Below are 27,496 nucleotides of genomic sequence, written 5' to 3' on the forward strand. Positions count from 1 at the left end.
AATTAAAATACCATTTTTTTCTTTTCACCAATCTTTACAGTATTTCACCCTTAAGAATATAATAAAAGAAGCTATTCGGCTTGTCCCGGAACAACACGACTTGGTCACGAATGGTTTATTGTAACCAAGCGCTCGCGTCCGTTCAGGGCCGATGCGAGCGCTCGCGGGAGGCAATCGCGCGGGCGCTCGCGGTTCTGAACACGCCTCTGATCGAGGCGACGTTGTGACCTAGTTGATAGCGAGATTTCAAACGAGAATACAGGTAACAGTATTCACGGAAATGAATCTGGGCAAGTAGACCCTCCGTGACTTACCTGCAAAGTATGTAAAAGACACAGGTAAAAAGATATGGATATTACAGGTAAATCATAAATATTTACCGTCAAGCAAAAGGGAATATGGAGACTTCAAAGGGAATTACCTGTGTGTGGTTATTGTTTTGTTTATGTTGCTTTACGAGCGTTCGGATTATCCAGGGCCAGGGAAGTCTGTTTGTGACCCCACCTCCAGACCTTGGTCGACCGGTAGTGGCAAATGGAATCGTATATTTCTTACACTACATCGACATCCCCGACCACTGCTTGGAACCCCGGGTGTCGAAGTACCCGGCTGGGGCCGTGATCCGAGACAGACGGGCGCTGATGCGAGCTGACAACCCCCACATCACATACGGCAACCTAGAGATCGCACCCTCGGGATGTCTGTATATAGAACCGGGGGTGGAGATGAGGTTTGGTCCAGGATTTGGAATAATTGTCAACGGAACCCTCATATCCAGGGTAAGTTCAATGTACAATGTAATGACACAATTGATAAGACTATTTAAGAGCAATAAATAAAATTTTGGCAGACATGTTTACAACACTTGACATATACTACAGTATAGTTTAGCCTATTGTTGATATCTACCTTTCACTGTCAATGAAAGATTGCCTAGAATACATCTTTAAAGAAAAACCCAACAGAAAATTAGGTCTGTTTTAGTGAATCAAGTCTCCTTTCATAAAGTTTACGGCCCAAGTTCTTAATCTTTTTTTATCTGAAAATGGATCTTGGAATATTACTTGTTACGCTTCACTGAACTTTAGGCATATTGACAAAACACAACCAGTGGTAAGCAGTTGTGACCTTGCTGGGATATCACACATCAAAACAAAATTATGTGTATATATTTATTGATGTAAAAAAGATGCAAATATCCATGATATTCTGAAAGGTTTGTTTGGGTTATGTGAATTCAACCCTTTGCTGTTTTGTGGTAAAGAAATATTTTATTGATATGACTGAAGAGCTAATTGTGTAATTGAATAAATATTTTCATTCCTCACTTATTGACTTAAGTCAAGTCTCCAGTTTACACATGCAGTGTACTCAGTTCACCCCCACATTTTAGATTATCATGTTACTACATGTACAACTGTGCACTGAAAAATTGAAGTCTTGGTTATTTACTTATTATCATTATTTTACAAATTTTACTCTATTTACAATCTAAACCATTGCACTGTATTATTTTTACCGAAGAAGTAGCATCATGATTCTTTTATGTGTTAATTTCTACATATTTCATTATTTTAATTGTAATGTTAAACCCATGGAGGTTCGGGTTAGAATTGTTCTTCAGTAATCCATGCTTGTCGTGAGGCGACTAACAGGGTGGTCAGACTCGCTGACTTGGTTGACACGTGTCATTTTGTTGTGTAGATCAATGCTCATGATGTTGATCACTGGATTGTCTGGTTGACTCAATATCTACAGATTGCTGCCATATAGCTGTAATGTTCAGAGTGTGTGCTGTAAAAACTAAACTCACTCACTTACTCTATGTTAAATATTGCAGGAGTGTGTCTCACCAGGTGGTCACTGTATTATAAAGTGATTACTGCAGGTAGTCCTATAAGGAAAGTGATATCGGCTTAACAATTCAACTACCTCTAACTTCATATCAATAAGCTGTATCTAAGCTCTGTTAAATACAGCATGACTGTGTTTGCTTAATGGATTTGAAGTGTGATCACATGGTGCTGATCTCATTAAGATGAGAGGTGTTTGGACAGTGTTTGCCTAGTGCTGCCTGACAGCATCCTTAATGGCAATTAATTATGTAATTACTTGATTGGTTTAAACATATTTTATTGTCCAAAAAACAACGGGATTAGGCACAAGTGCACCACTTATGATCGCCTTCTCGCCTTGATTAGCTTCTGCAATTAAGGATTTGGTTGATATTCCTTTTTTCAAATTGTCATGCAAAGGCCAAATGCCATAAAGTTAAAGTTATTGATCTTAAGGTGTTAACCTTGCGATATGAGTACAAAGGACAAAAATACATGAGAGTTATCTTAAATTTGATCGCATCATGAATTAATCCAGTAATTTTATTTCATATACTAGTATTTAAACTGATTACAGATAATTCATTTGAAATCTATTCAGAATATTTTTCAAAGAAATTATATAACAAATGAACCTGTGTATACATAGATCTTACATGGTTGAGGAAGTAAGTAGAATGATGTAAATCTGGCAATAGGGAAAGAGGGCCTTATTTCCTTTACAGAAAGTAAATCCCCATGGAAAAAGCTTTGTTGAGATCAGATTTGGATAAAAAAAATTAACATTGATTAAAATAGTGATATTACAGAAGATTGTTGAAAGTGACATCTTTTCCTCTTTATTGTTCATCATTTTATTTGTCATGTTTTTTGTACAAAGCGATCTTAGTGCTACAATTATCTTAAGTTTAAGTTAAAATATAGGAGTTCCGATCAACCTATCGCTAAGATGACTGTGTACACCCTGTCATCATGAATCACATCTGAAGCAATAGCTAATGACATAGTGCTAAACCTGTTTTGTGAAGAAGGCCCTGGGTTTCTTAATTGTCAGCATAAAAATTGGACCTGTGAAGATCCGGGGTAAAATAGGTCTTCAGCAACCCATGCTTGCCACAAAAGGCGACTATGCTTGTCATAAGAGGGGACTAACGGGATTGGGTGGTCAGGCTCGCTGACTTGGTTGACACATGTCATCGGGTCCCAATTGCGCAGATCGATGCTCATGCTGTTGATCACTGGATTGTCTGGTCCAGACTCGATTATTTACAGACCGCTGCCATATAGCTGGAATATTGCTGAGTGTGGCGTAAAACTAAACTTACTCACTCACTCTTAAAATTGAAAGCTGTGTAACAACCTGAATTCTGATGGAACATCACTCATGACTCTAGGGTAGCGATGAGCCTGGGGGCCGTATCCGGATATCGAAGGACAAGGGGGAGGACACTGGGTACCCATCAGGTGACTGGCACTTTGATGCCCGATTGGTTGACGGAAACACCACAATGGACGGCCAGCTTAACCTGTTGTATCGGAACAAATGGCGAGGAATCTGTACCAACTATGTCAAGTGAGCTATGAACATTATGAATATGATAAAGGCTAGTGTGCTCAGGATGGATGCTGTTAGTCACTGGATTGTCAGACACCATTATTTACAGACTACTGCCATATACATAAGGGCGATGGGGTAGCCTAGTGGTTAAAGCGTTCGCTCGTCACGCCGAAGGCCCGGGTTTGATTCCCCACATGGGTACAACTTGTGAAGCCCATTTCTGGTGTCCCCCGCCGTGATATTGCTGGAATATTGCTTAAAAGCGGTAAAACTATACTCAGCAGCCATATACATGATATACCTAGAACATTTCTGAGTGCAGTTTTAAACAACTAACAACCAGAAGGATGGTGCCCATTCTCTGCCTGGTTCTAACCTGTGAAGATCCGGGTTAGAATTTGTCTTCAGTACGCATGCTTGTTGTAAGAGGCGACTAAAGGTATCGAGTGGTCAGACTCGCTGACTTCGGATGACACACGTTATCGTGTCCAAATTGCATAGATTGACCCATCAGGGTGAAGGCCCGGGTTCGATTCCCCACATGGGAACAATGTGTGAAGCCCATGCATTTCTGGTGTCCCCTGCTGTGATATTGCTGGAATATTGCGAAAAGCGGCGTAAAACTAAACTCACTCTCTCACTCACTCCAAATCTGACTATTGAATGCTTGAAGTGGATTGGACTCCTTGTTCCTGGAAGTTTGTGGAACTAGACTGTGAACAGGGTTAAAACTGTTTTTGAAAAGGATGAATTAAACATCTGAGACTTCATCACTTCAGGTTATAATAAAATTCGTCCACATTAACCTGGCACACAGTCATTTAACGGGAATACTTTTGAGAGAAGTAACCCAACTTATGTGAATATATGTGAATAGCAAAGCACAGAAAACAGTGTAGGAGTGGTAGATAGTCATGGTATATTGGGATTGGATAATAATACCGATTAACTTTCAAAAAGCAGCATGTTTTGCTTTTGACTTTTTGTGGTATGTATCTTCGTGGCGATGTGAAGCTTCAGAAATTTCCCAAATTATGTTTCCAGTTTCACCGAAATAGATGCTAACGTAACATGCCGCCATCTTGGATTCCTCAAAGGCAACTTTACCTACCACTCATTTGCCAAGAATTACACTGATTACATGCTGTTTGAGAGACCCAGGTGTACGGGGCAGGAGGACTCGCTGTTTGAATGTCCAGGTGTGACTGCGACAAATATTCAGCTCGGACAACACATTTGTGGTAAGAGTTGTGGACATGTTTCTCTGTGTTTTGTTACGTTGTGTGTCCATGTTTGTTCTCTAAACACTCACTGAAGCAGCTGGAATGGCTGTCGTGGAAAATAGATTTTCTTTGTATGTCGTCAATGGGGTCAATGTTGCAGTTATAAGTGAGTTATCAACACTGTATGACTTTTTCAATATGAGAAAACTATTTTGAAACAATTTAAAATACAATAATATCATTTTGTGGAAATCATCTTTTTTATAATAAAAGATTTACTTCTTTATATGAACAATCTCATTTGTCAGAATTTATTATATTTATTATTATTAAACGTCAATGTATTATCATTGGTAGTACTGATTTGATAAATCAGCTGAGACAGAAATTTAGATTGGTATTGTGTCTCAGTAAAAACATGTTTTTTTTTACAAATTATCCATCAGCCCCTCGATTTTGATAGTAAGACAAAAGAAGCAATAATTCAGTTGCCGTCTTATTGAACCAAATGATAAATATTGCCATCATGTTGCTGGTATTCATTTTGATTGCCATGTTTGCCCAGCATGTCTGTACAAGTAAAAGTTAGTTATTTTGCATCAATCCACTAGTTATTACCTCTTTACAGACTATTGTATTAATTGTATTGATTGTATTTTTGCCTTATGTTTATGATGAGTAAGGGATCAGTGACCACAATAGTTCTGTTTTACTTCTTGTACTTGGTGAGGCTGATGTACAGAGTTGCTTCCCTTACGAATGTCAGAATCCTATGATCATTGGTTCAACTTTCAGATTCGTTCTTAGTATGATTCTTGGTTTGTAAGCACCACACACACCTTGTGGGTTTCTCTTAAGTGGCAAACATACAAGTTCAGTTTTGGGCTCACTGCCGAAATACAGTGGAATATATAATAAATATATAAATGACATACTGTTCACAAACTCAATTCACTTGCTCCTGTATTTGTAGACACTATACATACTGGCCAATATTCACTTTCAATATTTCATTGTCAATTTAGAACATATTGATCAAAGCATGTCTCATTTTACAAAGCACTGTGATTCTTTAATTGCAAGTTCTAAAATAAGAAAGTCCTGATTTTGGACAAAGTTACGTTTTTCTCCCAATTAAAATGTCAGCCAAGTCAGGTAACCCTGGTGTCCAGAATACAGATGATAATGGTGTGTCTACAAAATTGTATTGTTCTATTTGCAGATGGACAACAACTTATAGGGTTTGAATGTGAAGGTTTACGTGATGGTCTTGCCACGGACAACTGGCGAGGGCTAGAATTCTACAATTCCACTTCGGCAGAGAAAAATATAGAAGATAATGTTTACATCAATTCCACATTTTCCTGGATAGAATATACCGATATTCTGTATGCCGGACTAGACATATTCCATGGTAAAGGAATCGGGGTGAACTACCAGCGGGCAGCAATAAGTGCGAGTCCACATGTCCCCGTGTTCAACAACATCACGGTCAAATACAGTGCCTACCATGCTTTCAACTTGACCAATATTGAAGGGCCCATCCATATTGCCAACTGCACTCTCTACAGAAACAGAGGTGAGTAGTATTTACCATGGTTACACCGCTTTATTTTAGTAGGGAGTAGGTTTAGTTTGACGCCGCTTTTAGCATTATTTCAGCAATATCATGATGGGGGACACAAGAAATAGGCACCACACATTGTACCCATGTTGGGAATTGAACCCGGGCCTCCGGCATGACGACGTCAGGGGTGGAAATAACCCATTGCCCGATGCCCGAGTCCAGTGTTTTTTTCTGTCGGGCAAGCAAATTTGTATATCACACTGTACCGGTGTCCATTTGAATTTCAATGTTAATTATGTTGTTTATTTAAAAAATCAACAAGAAAACGGCCGGTATAGTGGAAAAATTATTAGGGCAAGTGATTTTACATGTGCCACTGTACCGGAGTACAATAGCGATTTTAAAGTTATTTCCACCCCTGGACGTGAATGCTTTAACCACTAGCTAGACTACCCCACCGCCCCTTTTAGTAGTAGTAGTAGTAGTATATAATGGTAGTACAAATGTATATAGTAGTATATACTAGTAGTAGTAGTAGTATATAATGGTAGTACAAATGTATATAGTAGTATATACTAGTAGTAGTAGTAGTAGTAGTAGTAGTATATAATGGTAGTACAAATGTATATAGTAGTATATACTAGTAGTAGTAGTAGTAGTATATATAATGGTAGTACAAATGTATATAGTAGTATATACTAGTAGTAGTAGTAGTATATAATGGTAGTACAAATGTATATAGTAGTATATACTAGTAGTAGTAGTAGTATATAATGGTAGTACAAATGTATATAGTAGTATATACTAGTAGTACTAGTAGTAGTAGTATATAATGGTAGTACAAATGTATATAGTAGTATATAGTAGTAGCAGTAGTGGTATATAAGTAGTAGTAGTATATAATGGTAGTACAAATGTAATATAGTACAAAGTATATACTAGTAGTAGTAGTCAGAAAGTATATAATGGTAGTACAAATGTATATATATTAGTAGTAGTATACTAGTAGTAGTAGTAGTAGTAGTAGTATATAATGGTGCAGTACAAATGTATATAGTAGTATATACTAGTAGTAGTAGTAGTATATAATGGTGGTACAAATGTATATAGTAGTATATAGTAGTAGTAGTAGTAGTAGTATATAATGGTAGTATAAATGTATATATAGTAGTATATACTAGTAGTAGTAGTATGGTATATAATGGTATATACAAATGTATATAATTAGTATATACTAGTAGTAGTAGTAGTAGTATATAGTATATAATGGTAGTACAAATGTATATAGTAGTATATACTAGTAGTAGTAGTAGTAGTAGTATATAATGGTGAGTACAAATGTATATAGTAGTATATACTAGTAGTAGTAGTAGTAGTAGTATATAATGGTGAGTACAAATGTATATAGTAGTAGTATGGTAGGTAATTAGGTATACTAGTGGTAGTAGTAGTAGTGGTATATAATGGTGAGTACAAATGTGGTATATGAAGTAGTATATACTAGTAGTAGTAGTGGCAGTATATGGTGGTATATAATGGTGAGTACAAATGTATATAGTGTAGTGAAATAATTATATAGTATATACTAGTAGTAGTAGCAGTAGATGAGTATATAATGGTGGTACAAATGTATATAGTGGTATATACTAGTAGTAGTAGTAGTAGTAGTATATAATGGTGTAGTACAAATGTATATAGTAGTATATATAGTAGTAGTAGTGCATGTATATGGTAGTATATAGTAGTAGTGCAGTGTAGTATATAATGGTGAGTACAAATGTATATAGTAGTATATACTAGTAGTAGTAGTGAGTATATAATGGTAGTACAAATGTATATAGTAGTATATACTAGTAGTGTGTGGTGGTAATTATATAACGGTGAGTACAAATGTATATAGTGGTATATACTAGTAAGTAGTAGCAGTAGTAGTAGCAGTAATTATATAATGGTGAGTACAAATGTATATAGTATTGTATATACTAGTAGTAGTAGCAGATGGTAGTATATAATGGTGGTACAAATGTATATAGTGGTATATACTAGTAGTAGTAGTGAGTAGTAGTATATAATGGTGGTACAAATGTATATAAGTAGTATATACTAGTAGTAGTAGACAGTAGTAGTATATAATGGTGGTACAAATGTATATAGTAGTATATACTAGTAGTAGTAGCAGTGGTAGTATATAATGGTAGTACAAATGTATATAGTGAGTATATACTAGTAGTAGTAGCTGGTAGTAGTAGTATATAATGGTAGTACAAATGTATATAGTGTAGTATGTATAAGTAGTAGTAGTAGTAGTGGTAGTAGTATATAATGGTGAGTACAAAATGTATATAGTAGGTATATACTAGTAGTAGTAGCAGTAGTAGTATATAATGGTAGTACAAATGTATATAGTAGTATATACTAGTAGTAGTAGCAGTAGTAGTATATAATGGTAGTACAAATGTATATAGTAGTATATACTAGTAGTAGTAGCAGTAGTAGTATATAATGGTAGTACAAATGTATATAGTAGTATATACTAGTAGTAGTAGTAGTAGCAGTAGTGGTATATAATGGTGAGTACAAATGTATATAGTAGTATATACTAGTAGTAGTAGCAGTAGTAGTATATAATGGTAGTACAAATGTATATAGTAGTATATACTAGTAGTAGTAGTAGTATATAATGGTAGTACAAATGTATATAGTAGTATATACTAGTAGTAGTAGTAGTAGTAGTAGTAGTAGTAGTAACTGTTGTTCACTTTCATTGTCAAATACCAGTGACCTTTACCACTTTACGCTGACAAACTGTGATGTCAATAAGTACTGAACACATGAAATTGATAATTAAGAGCTTCTTTGAAAAAACCCCCATTTCAGTGGAGGTAATTCTAATGATTAACAACCATTTCATTGTAAGTTTTAGAACATATGTATAAATGAACGTATCAATCTGCACAGGTTATGGCATGTACATACAAACTGCTGTGGGCAATGTCCTCGTCAACATGACCAACATCACGGAGAACTGGGGTGACGGCATCAAGATGTATATGTCAAACCTCACCTACAATGACTACCTGACGAGATTCCCTATGGAAAAGTCCTTCTGTAGAACCCCGATCCTGATTGGACAGGCGTATCCAGTGTCACACGTTTATCAAGATGTCATAGACTTTGAAGGAAACAAGCTAGTGCAAGGGATATCTTGCTCCAAGGTCAGCCAAATAGTAGTTCATGTATAATTGTGAAGTACATGTTGCACATGACGTCTGCTAAGACAAGTGTGTAAACATTTTGCAGTGTATGTCTCTGTTCACCCAGCCTTGAATGTGTAGATGAGTGAGTGAGTTTTACGTTTTGGTTTTACGCTGCACTCAGCAATATCCCAGCTATATGGCAGCGGTCTGTAAATACTCGAGTCCAGATTAGACAATCCAGTGATCAACAGCATGAGCATCGATCTGCGCAATTGGGAACCGATGACATGTGTCAACCAAGTCAGCGAGCCTGACCACCCAATCCCATTAATTAGCCTCTTCACGACAAGTATGGGTTATTAACTGAAGATCAATATTCTAGCCTGGACCTTCATGGGTGTAGATGGTAAGATGAGAAAGTAATGACTGACTGTTAACCTTCAGAGGCAGCATGGGTTGTATACTTCAAGGAGTAGAGAATGAAACAGATTTGTCAAACCTGTTTGGGAATTTTTCAGACAATGTTCCGTCAGGGTCTGTATGAGACCAAGCTGGAATATTGCTAACTGCAGAATCAAATTGTTTTGGTATTGACTGTCAAATATTATTAGATACTTATTGTGATATTTGTAATTGATTTGCAGACATATCAGACACTTGAGAACAAGAAGGTGGTCATTCACTTCCTGGACTTGATACGAGACAAGGTGGCCAGTGGCAGCTTAGAAATAAGAGAACAGTCAAGTACAGGGACTCTCATTGGCACATACGATATAACCAATGGCAGCTTTCCACAGTCAGTGACCACCAGAACCAACAAAGCATATATTGCCTTCCGATTCAGCATTCCAAAGAACCATCAGTGCGAATCTTTCAAACCCTGTGTCCGTGTCCTGATGCGATTTAATACAGTTTTTGTTAATGGTAGGTTGAAATGCTTTTGAATGTTCAGCTGAGTTGAAGATATATTAAAGAACAGGGCCCAGTTGCACGAATCTATCTTAGCTCTAAGGTGATGGTAAATCCCATACTTTGGCTTTCGATTATCAAAGTGCTGAGATGGCTTTGTGGATTGAGGCCCCGGATGGTTGGATGGGTCGGTTGGTTTTGCTGACAAGAAAAACAGATTTAGAATTATCTCCCTGCCATCGATTTGTATTTGCAAAACATCGGTAATTTCCGTACATCATACGTGATTCAATTTAATTCGAGATAAACCACCAAGTACCAAATGAGTTGCCATTGACAGCGGGGTACATTGAAATGTTACTCGCTTGTAGGCGGGGTACATTGAAAATAATAGAAGAGCGCTCAGCCAATCAGAAAGCGACATTTATGTGTGAGGTAAGATAATGGCACTTGGGACCTATGATGTTATCGAGAATCCCTGAGGGTCTACAGAGGGTATAGATAGGTACACATATGGGATACAATGGCATGCATCACCAAGTCAGGGATCCTAACCACATGATACTGTTAGTCACCTCTTCCAACAAGCGTTACCGCCTCCGTGGTGTAGTGGTTAGAGCGTCGCTCCCGGAGAGCGGAAGGTCGCGGGTTCGATCCCCGACCGCGTCATACCAAAAAGACGTTAAAATATGGTACTTGTTGGTCCCTGCCTGGCACTCGGCATTAATTGGTACAACAAGGACTGGTCGGCTCGGAGTCAGTATAATGTGTCTGAGTGGGGTATTCATGCTTCACTGCGGAATGGTATCTCAGTGGGCTATCACTATAAAACCAGCTTAAGTCTGGGCTAGTACAAGCAGCCGCACATACACATACACATGCATGCACATCGTCATATGAGCGAAATATTCTCAAGCACGACGTAAAAACCAATTTCACCTCACCTCACTTCGGTAATTTATCCAGATGTGCACATAAACATGAGGGTGAACCAGACAGTGACAAAATGTCTTTGTAAAATGTCCGGAACACACAAGTTAAATGATAGTACATGTACAATGACTGCTATTGAAATCCCAGTGAACCAACTATTGCAGTTACTATATTTTCAAATCATAATTTGGTTTTTTAATGTTGTTTCAGGAACCGACGATGATTTCCGACTGATCTACTTGCAGGTGTCCAGCAATACAGGTTATGGTGTCAATATCCAGGACATGCGCAATAAGGTGTTCTTCAACACCAGTGAAATCTCCGACAACCAGTATGGCGCTGGAATACGAGTCTATCAAGGAGCAGGGGAGGTAACTGTGAATAACACCCTCCTTGAGAGAAACATGGCCGCAGGCATCAACATTACCTACTCCGGGGGCTTCCAGCTGATCAACAACACAAGGATAATTGGAAGTCATGGTTATGGAATCATCACCGAATATCTCCTGCTGAATCGGACCAGGATAGAGTCGCAGCAGAAGATGGAAATTGTCCGATCAGAATTTCAGTTGAATGAATGGCGCGCTGTGCGAGTTGGAAATTACTGCAAGGGAGGAAGTATTTTGATCAATATGAGTTCCTTTGCATACAATTTTGATGAAACAATTGAGTATCTGTCATGCAATATCTCGACAACAAAACCAACCAATTTCAGTGTGGCTTTCAATAAGTTTGACTCCAACTTCCGACATGCTATATTTGTGCGCCCAATGGTCAATACTGTGGGTATTATCAGCAATAATACATTTCAGAATCACAGTCTTGGGCGTGTTGATTGACAATGGATATGATCTTCTTATAAGTAGGTGGTATCAAAACTTTGAAGTAGACTATCGCATTTTGAGAACGGTTCGGCGGATAATTATGGGACGCTATGCAGTAAGTATGAGGTTGACTCAAAATAGTCCGTTTCAGAAACTGGAGTTCAAGTTTAACAAACTAGTGGAAAATAATATTCAGGACTCGTTCATGTTTCTAAACCCGAGGAGCAAGGCTAATGCAGTGGTGGTGGTATCTTCTGGAAATGTCCTGGTGCAGCGGAACTGGATTCAGAATCAAACTCTGTCCGTGAAATCGCCACCCATCTTGTGGATCCGTCTGTTACCATCACTGGCTCTGAGAATTGGTGGGGGATCGAGGTCCTCCAGCAGGATCAGCTGGAGCCCATCCACAAGGCCATCTTTGACCAGGATGACCGGTACAATCTGGCCAGAATCAACTACTGGCCTGTTCTCCAAGACAGATGCGTCTCTATGACAACATAGATCGTACGCTGATGTGGCTGGGTAACCGTTGGCACTTCGAAAGTAGATCCTGGCAGCGTGGTGGTGGAGTCCTGGAGGATGATGACTTTACAGCTAATGATGCTTACGGTGTATCATGTGGACTGGGACATTTTCATAATTCTGGGAGATCCCTTGTTCTTGTTGAGGGTGTGGTACTGGAGTTAGGAGAGCTCTGTTGAGTATGGTGGTGCATGGCTGCTTGAGGAACGAGCTGACCCATGCAAGTTTCAACACAATACAGTTCCGTCTGAGAGGGCGATCCTGACATCCTGCCTGTTGAGAACAGAACCGCATCCAGTCCGTCTGGTGGATGGTGAAGATGAATATGAAGGAGTAGATCTGGAGGTTGACATCAATGGAGAAAATGGGGAACTGTTTGTAATAGAGGGTCAGTAGCCATCAAACTCATGCTTTGGAAAACTAAACTGTTTAAAACAGTAGTCTGCTTTTGGAGTCTTCTGATCAGAATTTTTGAATTAATTTCAATTTATTTTTCTCTTTGTAAATAGAGAAGTATGACTTGAAATTCAACTGGATTTGGTCTTCAGATTGGTGGATTAAGTCACAGAATGACACGAAAAATGTATTCAGAAACTAGGTACTAGAGCTCAACATATCAGTGTCCTTGAGACTGAACTGAAGCACTGACCTTTTCTCTAACCTTATCCATGATACATTTACATTTCTGGTGTCCCCCGCCATGATGTTGCTGGAATATTGCTAAAAGCGGTGTAAGACCAAACTCAGTCAGTCAGTCATGATACATTTAACCATGAACCATACCTTTAGTTGTCATATCTATAGCTTAATGATATCCTTAGGGACTGTTCATAATCCATGAGTAGCGGTGTGTGCGTGGGTGTGAGTTGAAGATTTTTATAGAAGCATGTACAATGTGAATGATCCCCTAGAATTTATGTACAAAATGGTGACTCCCCACCTGCATGTCATGTAAAATTAATGACACCCCCACCCCGTCTCCAAACCCCAACCCCAATTGCAACCCCAGAAATGCAGTGCAAACTTTATGTCCCTCTTTCCCCCAAGAACAAAATAGAGTGTGAGATACATTTGTACTGGCAGTATTTTTAACTGAACATAAGCCCACTCACCATTCAACTGATTATTCACTTACTTGCTCAGCAGGGATGGTCGAGACAGAACTCCCTGTTGGCCTGCCAGCAGTTGGGTCTTGTCTACAACCCGACAGGCCAACAGCTTCGACAGAAACAATGCATTTACAGATCAGCCAATCCTGATGAGCTGGGTGAAATGTCTTGACGGCGTGGACACTGACCTCACACAGTGTCGTGCAGCCAGCGATGGGGAGCATCAGTGCACTCACAACATGGGCGTATTCCTTGATGAGGCCAGCTACCTGGGCAGGTTAAGTAGCATATTACATTGTGCATGCTGGTTACTGTTCTGTGAAAACCTACCAGGGACAGTTGAACAGCCCAGCAATTTTCTGTGCTTGTCTTCTACCCACATTTAAGTAGAACACTGTTGTCCTGTTATTCATGTGTTCTTGAGAATGTGGGGTGGTGGGAGGTAGTCTAGTGGTTGAAGTGTTATAAAGCTCGTCATGCGAAAACCAGGATTCAATTACCCACATGGGTACAATGTGTGAAACCCATTTCTGTAGTGTCCCCAGTCAAAGTGATATTGCTGGAATATTGCTAAAATCAGTGTAAAACTAAACTCTCCACTCCACACTCTTGAGATTGTGTTGTGTTACATTGCTCTCAATCACTGGACAATGCATCCATTTTTGTTGTCAGTTTGTCAGCAACAGTCCTGTGTTTTGGGGTTTGAACTATGATATTATGCAAGGGGTGGATTATATATAACTCACTTCTGTTTAGAGCTTTATACAGGTTAATAATCATAAAAATGTTGAAATAAACTTGCCAGTACATCAAAGCTCGGGTTGAAGGTTAGTAGGTGGCAATGAATATGATAGTGGTCATTTGTCAAAATAGAGGCGTCGGGTAGCCTTGTGGTTAAAGTGTTTGCTTTCGTGACACTGAAGACCTGGGTTAGATTCCACATGGATAAAATGTGTGAAGCCCATTTCTGGTGTCGCTGCCATGATATTGCTGGAATATTGCTAAAAAGGAGTGTAAAAACTAAAATCACTCTCTCATATTTCAATATAATTAAATGTTCATGTGGAAATCATGAGTGCAGATTGATTTAGATTTTTGTCAATTTTCTTGAAAAAAAGTGGAATGTTTGTGGAAGTTATCCCATAATGGATGAAGCAGTGATGTTGACTGTTTATTTATATATCTGTTATTGTTTTCTGCTGCGAAATATTTCTTGCGGATGTGTTTAAGAAAACTGTTATGATATGTGCTATTAATATCTACTCAATTTCAGGCATAACATTCCCGGCCACACCTAAGGATGGCCAATCCTGCTTTCGATCCCAATTAAGCCACATGCAGCTATACACAAGGAGCCGGTCTGCTTGATCAGCAGCAACTATGGCCCACCTCCTGCCCTTAGGATTGACTACAACTACTACCAGATGTCCTACATCACCATCAACGGCGCCTGTCTGGCGCCATCCACATCAAGTTCAATCACCCTCACACTGAGAACAAGCTTGAATATGGAAACATCACCAATGTGAATGGCAATGGCATCGTCTTGAGGAGCTCCAGGATGAACATCCTCTACACCCGAGGATTCTGAACAGCGATTCTCTTGAGTTCTTGTTTGACCCATTCTTTACAGAAATATGACTCTCTTCTCGTCCGAAACTCCATTTATGCCACACCGAAGGCGAACCTACATAACAGAAAATCCACAGTTAAGCATTGGCGATAGAAGCATGATCTTCCTGCTAACTAAGCCGGGTCTGCTAGCGAATGCAAATGCGTATTTCTGCTTGAGTTGTTGTGAGACTAGCACATTCCATCACACTGCAGGTGCTGGATTACTCCTTTGACTGACATCGAGAGTGACAGTGTATGAATTTCAGTGGGTCACCAGATTCAACAAAACACACACAGCTGGAAGATTGAGGAGGATCTCATTGACTTTCCCATCGTCTCCACTTCTCAGTACCTGACTATAAAGCTGGATATAAAGGGAGGGGTTCGTTCTGGGAGGCTGTCCTTTGCTGCAATATCATGTAAGTACTCACTCTCAGCTGGTTGTTTGTTTGCTTGTATGATTCTAAGCCATCTGTATGATTAAGCGCAAGTCACTGAAACTGGCCTCCCTATTCACTGAGTCAGCTGATACTACCAGAGATGTCTTCTGGGTGCCCGTTCTCACTCGGAATCCACACAGTGTTTACTGGAGGGGAGGTGGGGCAGCCTGGTGGTTAAAGCTTTTGTTAAACCTTCACGCCAAAGTCCCAGGTTCGATTACCCATATGGGTACAATGTGTGAAGCCTATTTCTGGTGTCTGCCACTGTGATATTGTTGGCATAAAACTTAAACTCACTCACTCACTCAGATTTCAACAGTGTAAATTAAATGTTGTTCTCACTCACTGAGGCAGGACTCCAGATAAGGGCCGTATCGGCGTATGTACGGAAAAAAAATATGCATGATACGGTAGGAAATAAGCAATGGTGTACGGTCTTAGAATCACTTACAGACGTATTTATCTGAAAAAAAGTATTGTTTTATTGTTTATTGACCTGTTTACACAAGAGCAGCAATGTTGTGGTGCATATATGAAACGAAACACAAGATTACTGATAGTCCATTAGCTTCCATTCAGTACTCTAAATGTACACTTAAGGTTTTCCAGTACTCAATATTGAACAAATAAGGAGTATGTACTCCTGATGTTGAAAAATTATCTGGAGCCCTGCTGAGGTGAAAATCAAGAGCACTTCAATTATGTTAACAATTAAGTGCTTTGAGCATGTATATGCAGCGTTCGAAATACCTGCCTGCCCGACTGCCTGGTTATTTTCAACACGGACTGCCAGATTCTCAATTCACCTGCCCGATTGTCGGGTTAAAATTTAGTATATAAGATTATTATTTTTCTGTGGGCGGGTATGTTTTGGTCAGGGCTGGCAAGTTTATGCCTAACCAGCCCTGTGGTCTGGCTGAATTTTTTGAGTTTCATACCCTGGTATATGATTGTGTATTTGGTACATTATAAATATGCACATTACTGTTTCGAGTCTCAAACCTGCTCTGTTCCATGTTTTCAGATCAATATGAGCCAACACCTCAGAACTGAAGACACATCTTAAAGTAACTGTACGCGTTCAACTACAATAACCAGGGCATCGTTACAAAGCATTACAACAACCAAGTCCAACAGGAAACTCGAACTGTACCATCGGCTGAAGCTGGAAAGCGTTAAGTCTTTGAAGAATCAAAAAGCGTGTTCCACAGCGGGAAGGAGGCCATGTACATGCGAGGTGTCACACCAAATTACAATAGAGGACTATATCCTCACTTGGGGAGGAGATGGCCATTCCTCAGAAGGTGGCAACCATTGAGTATACCATTGACCAGTGCCACTTCCTCGACAGCAGTAATGGAATTCTGGCCGAGCACAATCATGTAGACTTTGCCAATAATGTCTGGCACTGGACGTGAAGCGTTCTGACATCATGAATGTATCAACAATGGTGGCTTTGAGGTTGAGCTGCCAAAGGTTAGCGATGAAGGAGGAGGAGTTAAAAAACACAAGATACTGTTCCAGGGACTTGACATTGCAAAGAACAACAGGAAATTTGCTTTACTGTTGCGGATATTACGCCAATGTTAGCATAATAGGGAGTAACTGCGTTTACGGCATTTATTGTAGGAAGGGCCTCATGATGATCTACGGGGCATGGAAAGGACATGTATATATACAGCAACAGATTGAATCCAACTCAGGGACCTACACGCATTCTGACCCTGGACATTATAAGCCATTGATATACTCCAACCGAAGTGGCGGGGCTCCGTGGAACTCAATGAAATAAAGGCAACCAGTATTTTCCTGGACAGGTGAAAAAGCCGGGTTCTGAATACAGCCCCAAGACGTTCACGGTTGCCTTCCGAGGGGCTACACAGAGTATGAAGGCCAAAAGAAACCTGTTTGAGAATCCGGACCTTGGATTTGGAGCTGGTGGCAGCCACAACAGCCCTCTCCCTTGAGGGAACACTGTCGTCGATGACGGGCGAGGCGGTGGGGTTCAACCAATATTGATGTGATTAGGAAGAGGATCTTTGATTTTTGACGGCTGGAACAGCTATGCCATTGCAAAGCTGCTCATCCCTACTTAACAAGAGCGGATGTGAACTCTGACCTGGCCACTGGTCCACCTGTGGATCTTCCTCTCGATCTGCGCCGACTTGGAGGTCGAGTTACTACCTCTCTGAGTTTGCCTTACCAATCCACACCCTACACAGTTGTTGCCGACTTGACTATCATGCCGCAGGCAACACTGACTATCGCTCCTGGAACCGTGCTGCAGTTCAGACCAAATGTGGGTATTCTCGTTCTCGGCCAAACTTCAGGCTCGGGGGACTTCCCACCACAACAGAATCAAACTCGAGCCTCTGGGGAAGGACACCGCTTTTGCAGAGTGAAAAGAGAAGCTGAATCATTAGTACACAGACCAAGCGTCAAGTCTTCAGAGATGTGCACCTAAAGGAGATGGGTACTCTTTTCAGTATTGAGAGGATTCACTAGAGCTCTACAACACTTCCACCCAGTCCTGGAACATCATGTAAACCAACCAGTTCAATGAGAAAACAGCAGAGGATGTCATATGAAATCTTGGCGAAACAATAAATGTTAGGGTCGATTCACACGCGTATGGCCACTACATTTATGGCAAATAGGGACTATTTTAGAAGGAGGTCTGGACATTTAGTTACTGCTGTCAATGATGAGACCTCATTGGAGCAGTGCGAGAAGCAGCGGTACCAACTACAATCTACTGCCATCTATTTACGCCAACTACACAGCTTCCATCCGCGTGCGGGCCGCGGAGCCTGGAGAGTGATGTGGACTATAAGGGCAACAGCATGGAGTTCGCTACGGACAGCTACAGGAAGTTCAAAAATACTGGACCAGACGTTTTACCAGGACTCCTATGTTGAGTTTTACATGGATATAGAAGGAGCTGGAAGGTATCCTGCATGGGGAAAAGGTTGGTGCCATCAGGACAACTTATCTCCGCACCCAGTCTTCAAGAACATCAACATCACCGAAATGGTTTCACAATGGGTTAATGACATCATGTCGCGCAAGACATGGTGGAAATACGGAGATCAGAACATTTCGGGGAATCTTAGAGTTCAATTAGCGATATCCTCGATCCTGAGAGCAGAATCGGTTTCACGAAGATCAATCGCTCGCTCATTTCGTAAGCGATCCCCATACCATGTGTATGGACTGGATTTGACATCAAATGAGATGGAGAAAGAAAATCACGCTGGACAACCAAGATGATCGCTTTACCTATAAATACTCCCCTACGGCTGTGGACTGTATCAAAAGTATCCAAGCTCCAACCCAAAGGAAGACTGAAGGATACCGATTTCGCGGCAATCTCTACCATGAAGCCTTCTCGCGGAACTCCAGTGAGTTGTTTGATGGTCGAGGGGATGACCTACTAGAGGCTCATCTGGCAAGCACAAAATTAGGGGCTGATCCGCCGCTGAGAGCAGTACACCAGCCACCAGTGATACTCTCTGCCATTCACATGCACCTCCGTCTCCTTCCAGTATTATGGATTTATTGCAGAAATCGTGGCACTGTACTTACAGGATTGACATATCCTGAAGTAAAGATGGCAATTTCAACCACATAATGTTTTCTTGCTTCTATAAATGTATATCCTGCATTTCTTTTCAAAAGTATTAAAACTAGATGATGTCATGTTTCGGATTAAACCAGAGATTTGAGATAATTTTTCTTGTTCTACAGACAGCAACTACCGACATTAGCTTGCAGCAGACGGTTATAAAGAGCAAGCAAGATGGTGCCATTCAAATTTTCCACAAAAATGTTGGGGAGATAAATCCGTCCCTCTTCGTAGATCACTGTTGGCAGAAGATAATGGTGTGAAACCCATATTGAAGGTTATCTCTCCACCAGCGATTGATATTTCACTGCAAAGGAGCGGTTCTGGTGATGGAAGCTTCAGCCCACAACTTCATTGGGTGAAAACAAAGTTGGAATGTATTTCTCTACCAGGACCAAAACCATCGCCTTAACATTACGTGGAAACATTTCCAATAATGTGTTTGCATAGTTTCCCATGGTGAAGACTGTCAGCATCTCGTCCATTATTACCAAGCGTGTTTCCTGTTTCCAAGAATGCTTCTACAACTACCACAGCAGGGGACTGCCGTGATGTCATTCACATCAAGGATGTGGTTGTGAACTTCACTGGCAGTATTGCGTGAAATGTGGGTCATTACATCCTTTCGGCTACCACCGATAATCCTGATCCACAGAGCCGCGGCGGGAATTGCACTAGAGTCGTGAAGCTACAGATGACAACAACTGGCGACAGCCCTGTATGCCAGTACTGTCAAGGTGGACAGAGAATTAAGCACCATGCTTCCACCATAATTATCACCGTCAATATGAGCTCAAGCGACTTTGGAGTTTCCAGTCAGCTTTCGAAAAGAAGAGTAAGAATCTCTGTTTTCTCTTTCTTTGGGCGATTTAAACTGGTTTTAATTCTTGTCTTAAATTTATGGGAAATGATAATTCCTTTCAGGAGCAGTGTTTTAGTTCGCTGGAAATTTTAAATCAACATCTTGGTTGAAAATCTTTGCCCTGTCTGGGTCCTGTTTCACAAAGAAATCATAAATGATACGCCAGATATGTAGGACTTTAGCGTTTACTAACAGCCTAATAAGATGGCTATCTTGCCCTTTGGCTGTTTTATGATGCGGTAATGGCCCAAGTAGATCTCTGCGATTGTTGCAATTTGCTGTGGCAGAGTTGTGTCCATACTGCTTTGTTCTGGGACCCGTCGAAATCCTAGATTTAAATTCCCTGTTCCCCCAGATATATAATTTGAGTCAGCACCACAGTTTTTGACTTCATGGAAAGAGTCCATGACTTGTCTCATCTCAGTATGCTGGTACACCTTCATATGGATGCAGCATTTAGCTCAAAGTGAGACTATCATTCAAAAGATGAGGCATTGTCCTCCCTTACTACTTAGAAACTTACTGTCTAACACACAAACAAAGGAAGTTGTTTGACCTTTGGAAAGAAAGGTATAACAAGTATTTGTACTGATGTATATTTGACTCTATACATTTGCTGAACTCAAGTTGTATGGTTGGACGTCCTGGAAAACTTCCTGTATTGACCCAGAACTGGTGGGGGTCAGGGCCGGGCCGTAGTGCATCAACTTGAGATCTGGGATGGAATCGATAACCCAGCTGCTCATCTCCCAGTTGTACATTCATGCATGCTGGACAAGCAGTCTCTGTAAAGTTGATGGGTGAGCTTCATAGAATTAATGATCAGTCCTGAGGCAGCAGCAAAACCTTCTGGCGATCTTTTAAAATGGTATTCCACCGCAAACATCATCTTGTCAATAAAGCTCAAAGAAGAGTAGGGTATCTGTTTCCTGTTTCTTTACGGTTGATAAGAATTTCCAACTGGTTTGGAAAGCTTGTCCAAAATTTCTGAAAATGCATTTCTCATCATAATTACAATAAAGCTAAGGACTTTGTTGTTGTTTTCCTTGAGAAACCAAAAGCTTAGTAGATGTTGCTTAGCTACTATTTACAAGTGCTCATTGTTTTATTGTTGTAGCAATTATGTTATTTAGAAATGTGTGCAGAAGGTGAACAGCCATGTGGTTTCCTCACACTTCATGTGTAAATATATTACTCCTATAGCATATTGCTTTTTATAAATAGTATGAATTAAAGTATCTCTTAGTTATCAGCAGAATTTGTGTCTACAGGGACATTGCTAACTGTATTGGAGTGTTTTGTTAGGACACCTTAGGACTTTCTCTCTCATACCCTTCTTTATTGTCTACACTTCAAGGCTGAAGTGTAGGCCAAGGCTGGAAGCCCCTGGACACTGCAAGCGTTGCGTGCAGAGCCTGGGGGGCCTTCAGGGGGCTAGCGGTGCCAGGGTGAAGAGTTGCTTCTACGCCGTTGTTTCTGTGTTGTTTAACTCTACAGTTTAACTACACCCCGGTATGAAGGCGGTGTGCAGGAGATCAAATTGTTTGTTTTAGCACTTTTGTTTCGCATGCTGCATAATATTCCAGCTATAATGGCGGCGGTCTACATGCGCTCTTTGCGGTCTCGAACCAGTGAAATCAGGCGGAATTCCCCGCCGGCGCATTGATCTACGCAATGAGGATCTGATGGCATGTATCCAACCCAAGTCAAGCTAGTCCTGACTACTCAATCCCTGTTATTGTTCCGCTGGTTCTTTGTTGATTTACATGGGAGTTGTCAGTCTAACTATAAAGGAACACTGAGTGTAAATAAGTATGCTTTCAAGGAATGAAATACCTACTCTTACCTGCTTTCTAGTCAATAGAAAAATGTCTTATAGTTATATTGTGCAAATAGTTTTATTTTTAAATTTTATGTGCAGCTGGAGTCATCCCACAGATTTCATGGTAAAGTGGGTAAACTTTGCGGGTTTAAGTGTTTGCTTATCATGCTGCAAAGGCCAGGTTCAATTCTCCGCATGAACATTTTGAAGCATTTCTAGTGTCTCCAGCTGTGATATTCCAGGAATCATGCTAAAGGCGTCGTATTAGGCTCGACCCTCACACTCACTGGCCATTGAATCCTCAGCAAGATGAGAATTACCTGTACACTGAAGAAACTGAAAGTGACTCCAACTGATGGTGTGCTTGATTGCAGGCTAATGGTGGTTTCCTATGGCAGACCTACAGAGGTGGGGAGTATTTCCTGGAGTACTTAGTGCGGCTGATGCGTGCTGTGGACGGAGTCCGAAGATCGTGTGTTGGGGTGGAAATTTGGGGTAAGGTAAGAGAATCCGAATTGCTCGCTGCCAGGGGAACAACATGGTGATAGGCTGCACAGAGGCTCCTGCGTAAGTTCCAAATGTGAGAGGAGTCGCATGGCATACGTTCTTGAGAGGAATCACACAACTGTAAGGTATAGCTGGCTGAGATGTTAAAGAAGGTAATATGACCAGACTGTACCTTAATGTGACATGTGTTTGAGATGTAGGCGTTTATAGTTTAATGTATGGCTATATATATAGCAATGTCTCTAGTAGGGTTAATTAATACATGACGGGCTTTAATATGACAGTGACATGTTTGAGATGATATTATGTTGTATGATTTAAAATGTATGGCTATATGCTGCATGTGTCACCAAAGTAGGGTTAGTGTATGACAGACTATATATTAGTGACATGTTGCAAGAGATGTATGTTGTATAGTTAATGTATGGCCTCATGCTGTGTGTCTCCATTAGGGTTAATTAGCGACCAAAGACTGTATGACCAGACAGGCAGGCATGTTTTACAGGGTCTTATGTTGTATGGATAATGTATGGCTATATGCTGTATGTGTGTCTCAGTAGGGTTAGTGTATGACCACAGACTGTGCTTATGAGCGATGACAACACGGATATGTTGTATAGTTAATGTGGCTAACAGTATTGTCTCAGTAGGAGTTTAGTGTACTTGATGACAGGCTACACTTGTGACAGTGACATCATTTTGGGCTGTATATTTGTATAGTTAATGGCTATATGCTGTATTGTCTCAAGTAGGAGTTTAGTGTACATATTGACAGACTGTAGTGACATGTTGGGAATGTACTGTATACCCGGTAGTTAATATATGGCTATATATGCTGTGTGTCTCCAGTAGGGTTAGTGTATATGACAGACTCATATGACAGTGACATGTGGTGTATTTAATATATAAGTTAATATGGCCATATGCTGTAATGTCTCAAGATTTAGTGTATGACAGACATGACAACATATTTTAGAGATACTATATTTATAGTTAATGTATGGCTATATACTGTAGCCAATATATTGAGGTTGGTAGCAAACAGAACTGTATGACGTGAGCATGTTTGAATCTTATGTTGTATACCCGGTGGTTAATATGGCTATATGCATGTCTCCAGTAGGGTTAGTGTATGACCACAGACTGTATGACATTTATGTTTGAGATGTATGTTGTATAGTTAATGCATTTCTCTGTGTGTCTGGGCAGGTTAATTATGACAGACTGTATGACAGTGACATGTTTAGAATATTACGTTTTTATAGTTAATGTTTGGCTATATGCTGTGTGTCTCAATGAGGGTTAGGTAACCAGCATTCGTTTCTTATGAGCAGGCAATGTTTAGGGATATATATTTAACTGCTTGGATTAATGTATGGCTATATACCATGTGCCTGGTAAGTTTGTGCATGACATGCTGTAGTGACATGTGTTTGAGATATGCGTTTATAGGTTAAATGTAGCAAGCTATATACTGTGTGTGTGTCTGGTAGGGTTAGATGTATGACAAGACTATTATGACAGACTGTATGAACATAAATGTTTGAGATATGCGTTTATAGTTAATGTATGGCTATATGCTGTGTGTGTGTCTCAGTAGGGTTAATTCTTCAGTGACAAGACTGTATAGCCAGTGTTTTATATTTGAGATGTATATGTTGTATAGTTAATGTGTAAAATTTCTCTATACTGTGTATGTCTCATGGAGCTGTATGACAGTGACATGTTTAGGAATGCTTATGTTGTATAAGTTAATGTGTGACTACATATGGCATCTCCAATGCAGGGTTAGTGTAAGCCGGAGCTATGGCCAGTGACATGTCACGTTTATAGTTAATGTATGGCTATATACCCAGCAATGTCTCCCATTAGAAGGATTTAATTAATGTGACGTTATGAATCAATTGTTTAGGGATGTATAGAAGGATTTTTTATATACTTATTTATTCAGTATATTCTTTAGTCTGCTCCTTGGAACTACAAAGTATATGTTTATATGTAACAATTATCTAATATACCACGATGTTTACCTCTCTTAATATTTCTCTTTTTTATGAAAGCCATTTTCCTTCTCTCATATATGTTCCATTCATTTCAATCAATCCCATTCCAATCAATCAATCAAATCAAATACTATATTTCACCATTTATAACTATGTTTGCCATATTCATTATTCTCTTCTCAGTTTTGTATTGTACATCTTTGAAGCCAGATACAGCCTAATTTCTAATTTTCCTTTGGGCCACCATGCTTGTAATAGAGATAAAGATGGAAGCCTGATGAAATTAGCCTTAGCATGAGCCAGATGAAAAGACTATAGCACATAGATGTGTGGATGACAATGGCCCCAGCCCGGTGTGGATGGGCAGCGGAGGCCGGGACACATGGTTCAGCTGCGGCCCCTCCCAGCCATTGGAAAAGCAGAGCCAGGAGCCAACAAACAGAACATTGCCTCCAGGAGACAGCAGAGCAGGTAAGGCCATTGCAAACTGCTTCCTCCTCCCTTGGAGACAGGCAGGAGAAAAGCAAGCTGGTAAGACATTATAGCTAGCCCACTTCCTCCTTGGCCGGAGACAGCAGGAAGGAAAAGCAGGCTTTCTTACTCCCTCCCTTTGGACAAACAGAATGCCACCTAGCATATGTCAGTATATAAGAAACAGAATCAAATATAGCCAGGTCAGTATGTAGGATGTAGAATCAGAGTCATATTGTGGAGAAATGATGATTCATAGGTAGTGGGTTGATGAGTATGGTTTACTTGCTTTAAGCTTATCCAACAAAATGATGGCAGGAACTTTGAAGTGACTTTATTGTATATGAGAATCAGACAGGATCTTTGTGAAACTGACGAACACTTTAACTCATAGGCTACTACACAATGACTGCTTGTTGGTAGATGCTGTATGTCATGTATTGTAATATCAGACAGCAGCTGGACCAGAAAATCCAGTGATATTATCTCAACATTCCATGTGGTCAAGTTGCCTGTTGACAAACAGACATTCGGTAAGACTTCTGCCCGTATCCTAGAATTTTTAACAATGAGAAACTTTCTTGGAATTGCAGTTTAGAAACAAGAATGCCGCAGGCATGTTTCCAGATACAATTAAACATGTTCATAATAGCTACTCAGATAGAAACCATATTCTAGTTGACTAAAATATGAAATTTAAGGGGGATCTGAAGCGGAGAATCTTTCCAACAAGTCACCAAGAGGTCCAGATTTACCTTTAATTCAGTCCAGTTTTGGTAACTTATCCACATATACAAACACAGAATATATCATCTTGTGCAGTCTCTAGTAAACATCTTACAGATTGCTATTCAAGAACTGATGTAGCTTACAGTTATAGACCTGTATTGTCACAAGGCACTGGAACATTTCAAGTCTCAGAAGTGTCTGCCACAAAGTCTCCATTTCCTGCGAGGTATTTACAGATAGGAAGTCCAAATTCTCCAAAACAGTAGATTTATAACCAAAATGCATTTTCAATATACTTAATACTATATAGGTATACTTAGAAACTAAAGAAAAAGACTGGGAATACATTCAGTATCTTTAAAGAAAACAGCAAAGGCAGAAAACTTTGAGAATACCAAGTTGAGTACAGCAAAATGGGTCAACCATATCCCTGCAATGGGTAGAATAAATGTAAGAGCTTGCCACTGGGGAATTCCAACAATATTTGCTACAACAAATTTCCAAGTATAGTCTACAGTGCAGCACTTGACAGTCCCTATCTATCTGCCAAATATGGTGGAAATATTTAGGACATTTTCCAGGGTTCTCAAGAAATTACTAGCTGTTTTAAATTTCCCGTCTTAGTCAAAGTTGTCACCATGGATCTTAAAATATGTAAAATATCTGCGGCTTGCAAAAGCGCCAATGAAGCCAACACCAGACCCATCTGTGTGCCGGTGGTGGGGCATATTTGGGGTTTGAGATCTGCATCTAAATATCTCTTACAGATGGATGCGGTATCGCATTTAATGCAAAGCCACTATGTTTCCGACATCAACGACTTGCAGTTTTAACAAGACTGTTCAATGAGACTTGATTTTTTGGATTTTTTAAAACAAGCCATACATCAACTTTGTATCTTTCCTTCTATAACATTCTTACTTTAGCTGTTGGCCTGGGTATAGAAATACTAAGAACTTTACAGGTCTGGGCTTTCATCATTGCACCTTTCTCGATGTCATCCCACCAGCAAAACCGTCTAGGACTCTAGGGCTTGACAACGCTCTGTGGCAGATGCTCCATCATCACCCAGGTTCAGAAGCATACCCTTGGTGTTTAGTCGTTCTTGACGAAACACCGGCGTCAAGGACCACAACAGCAGGCGCCGGACGTCCGGAGGGCGTGTCCCGTGGGTGGTGTTGCACGTCCTGGAACAGAAGCAACAAGGCACATGGATGGGCTGGACTGGAAGGATTCCCAAAAGCTTTTACAGAGAATTTGGTATCAGCAATTCAGCTTCATGTATAAAAAGAAGAATAAAGCAACCGATGCCAAACATAAATGTGGCAAACTATGTTTGTGCCATAAGATACAAACAAAATGGCTATCACAAGATATGGAGCGTCAGATCAGTTCTTTTCTAAGGTAATGAGCTTCGTTGTAAAATTCAGGATTTCCTTTTTTCGGTGCGGGCATTTCTCTTCCCACAGAGCTTACTTGTCTATCCTACAGACCTCCTAATTTCAATGCGACTGCTTTCCCGTGTTTCGTAAAATCCACCTGGCGGCAAAGGTATCTCCCTTCTTTCTATCCAATCAAGGCATGTTGTGCAGAAGCTTAGATTACCTTGACCAATACAAAAGCAAATGTGGGACCTGATATCCCCTCTGCCTGGGACGTGTTGATGTACAAGGCATTTAATGGCTTGTCGCTTTTCCAGCAGGGCGATGGAGACGCCATGATCCGCCACGTATATGACTGGGTTCA

General features: G+C 40.2%; 1 pseudogene; it reads left to right on the forward strand.

The window, feature by feature from the left end:
- Positions 1–236: 236 nt before the first annotated feature.
- LOC124283754 lies at positions 237–25,501 on the forward strand (annotated as a pseudogene).
- Positions 25,502–27,496: the final 1,995 nt, after the last annotated feature.

Source organism: Haliotis rubra, unplaced genomic scaffold (assembly GCF_003918875.1).
Source record: "Haliotis rubra isolate DU_JTF1 unplaced genomic scaffold, ASM391887v1 Scf32, whole genome shotgun sequence".
NCBI lineage: Eukaryota > Metazoa > Mollusca > Gastropoda > Lepetellida > Haliotidae > Haliotis > Haliotis rubra.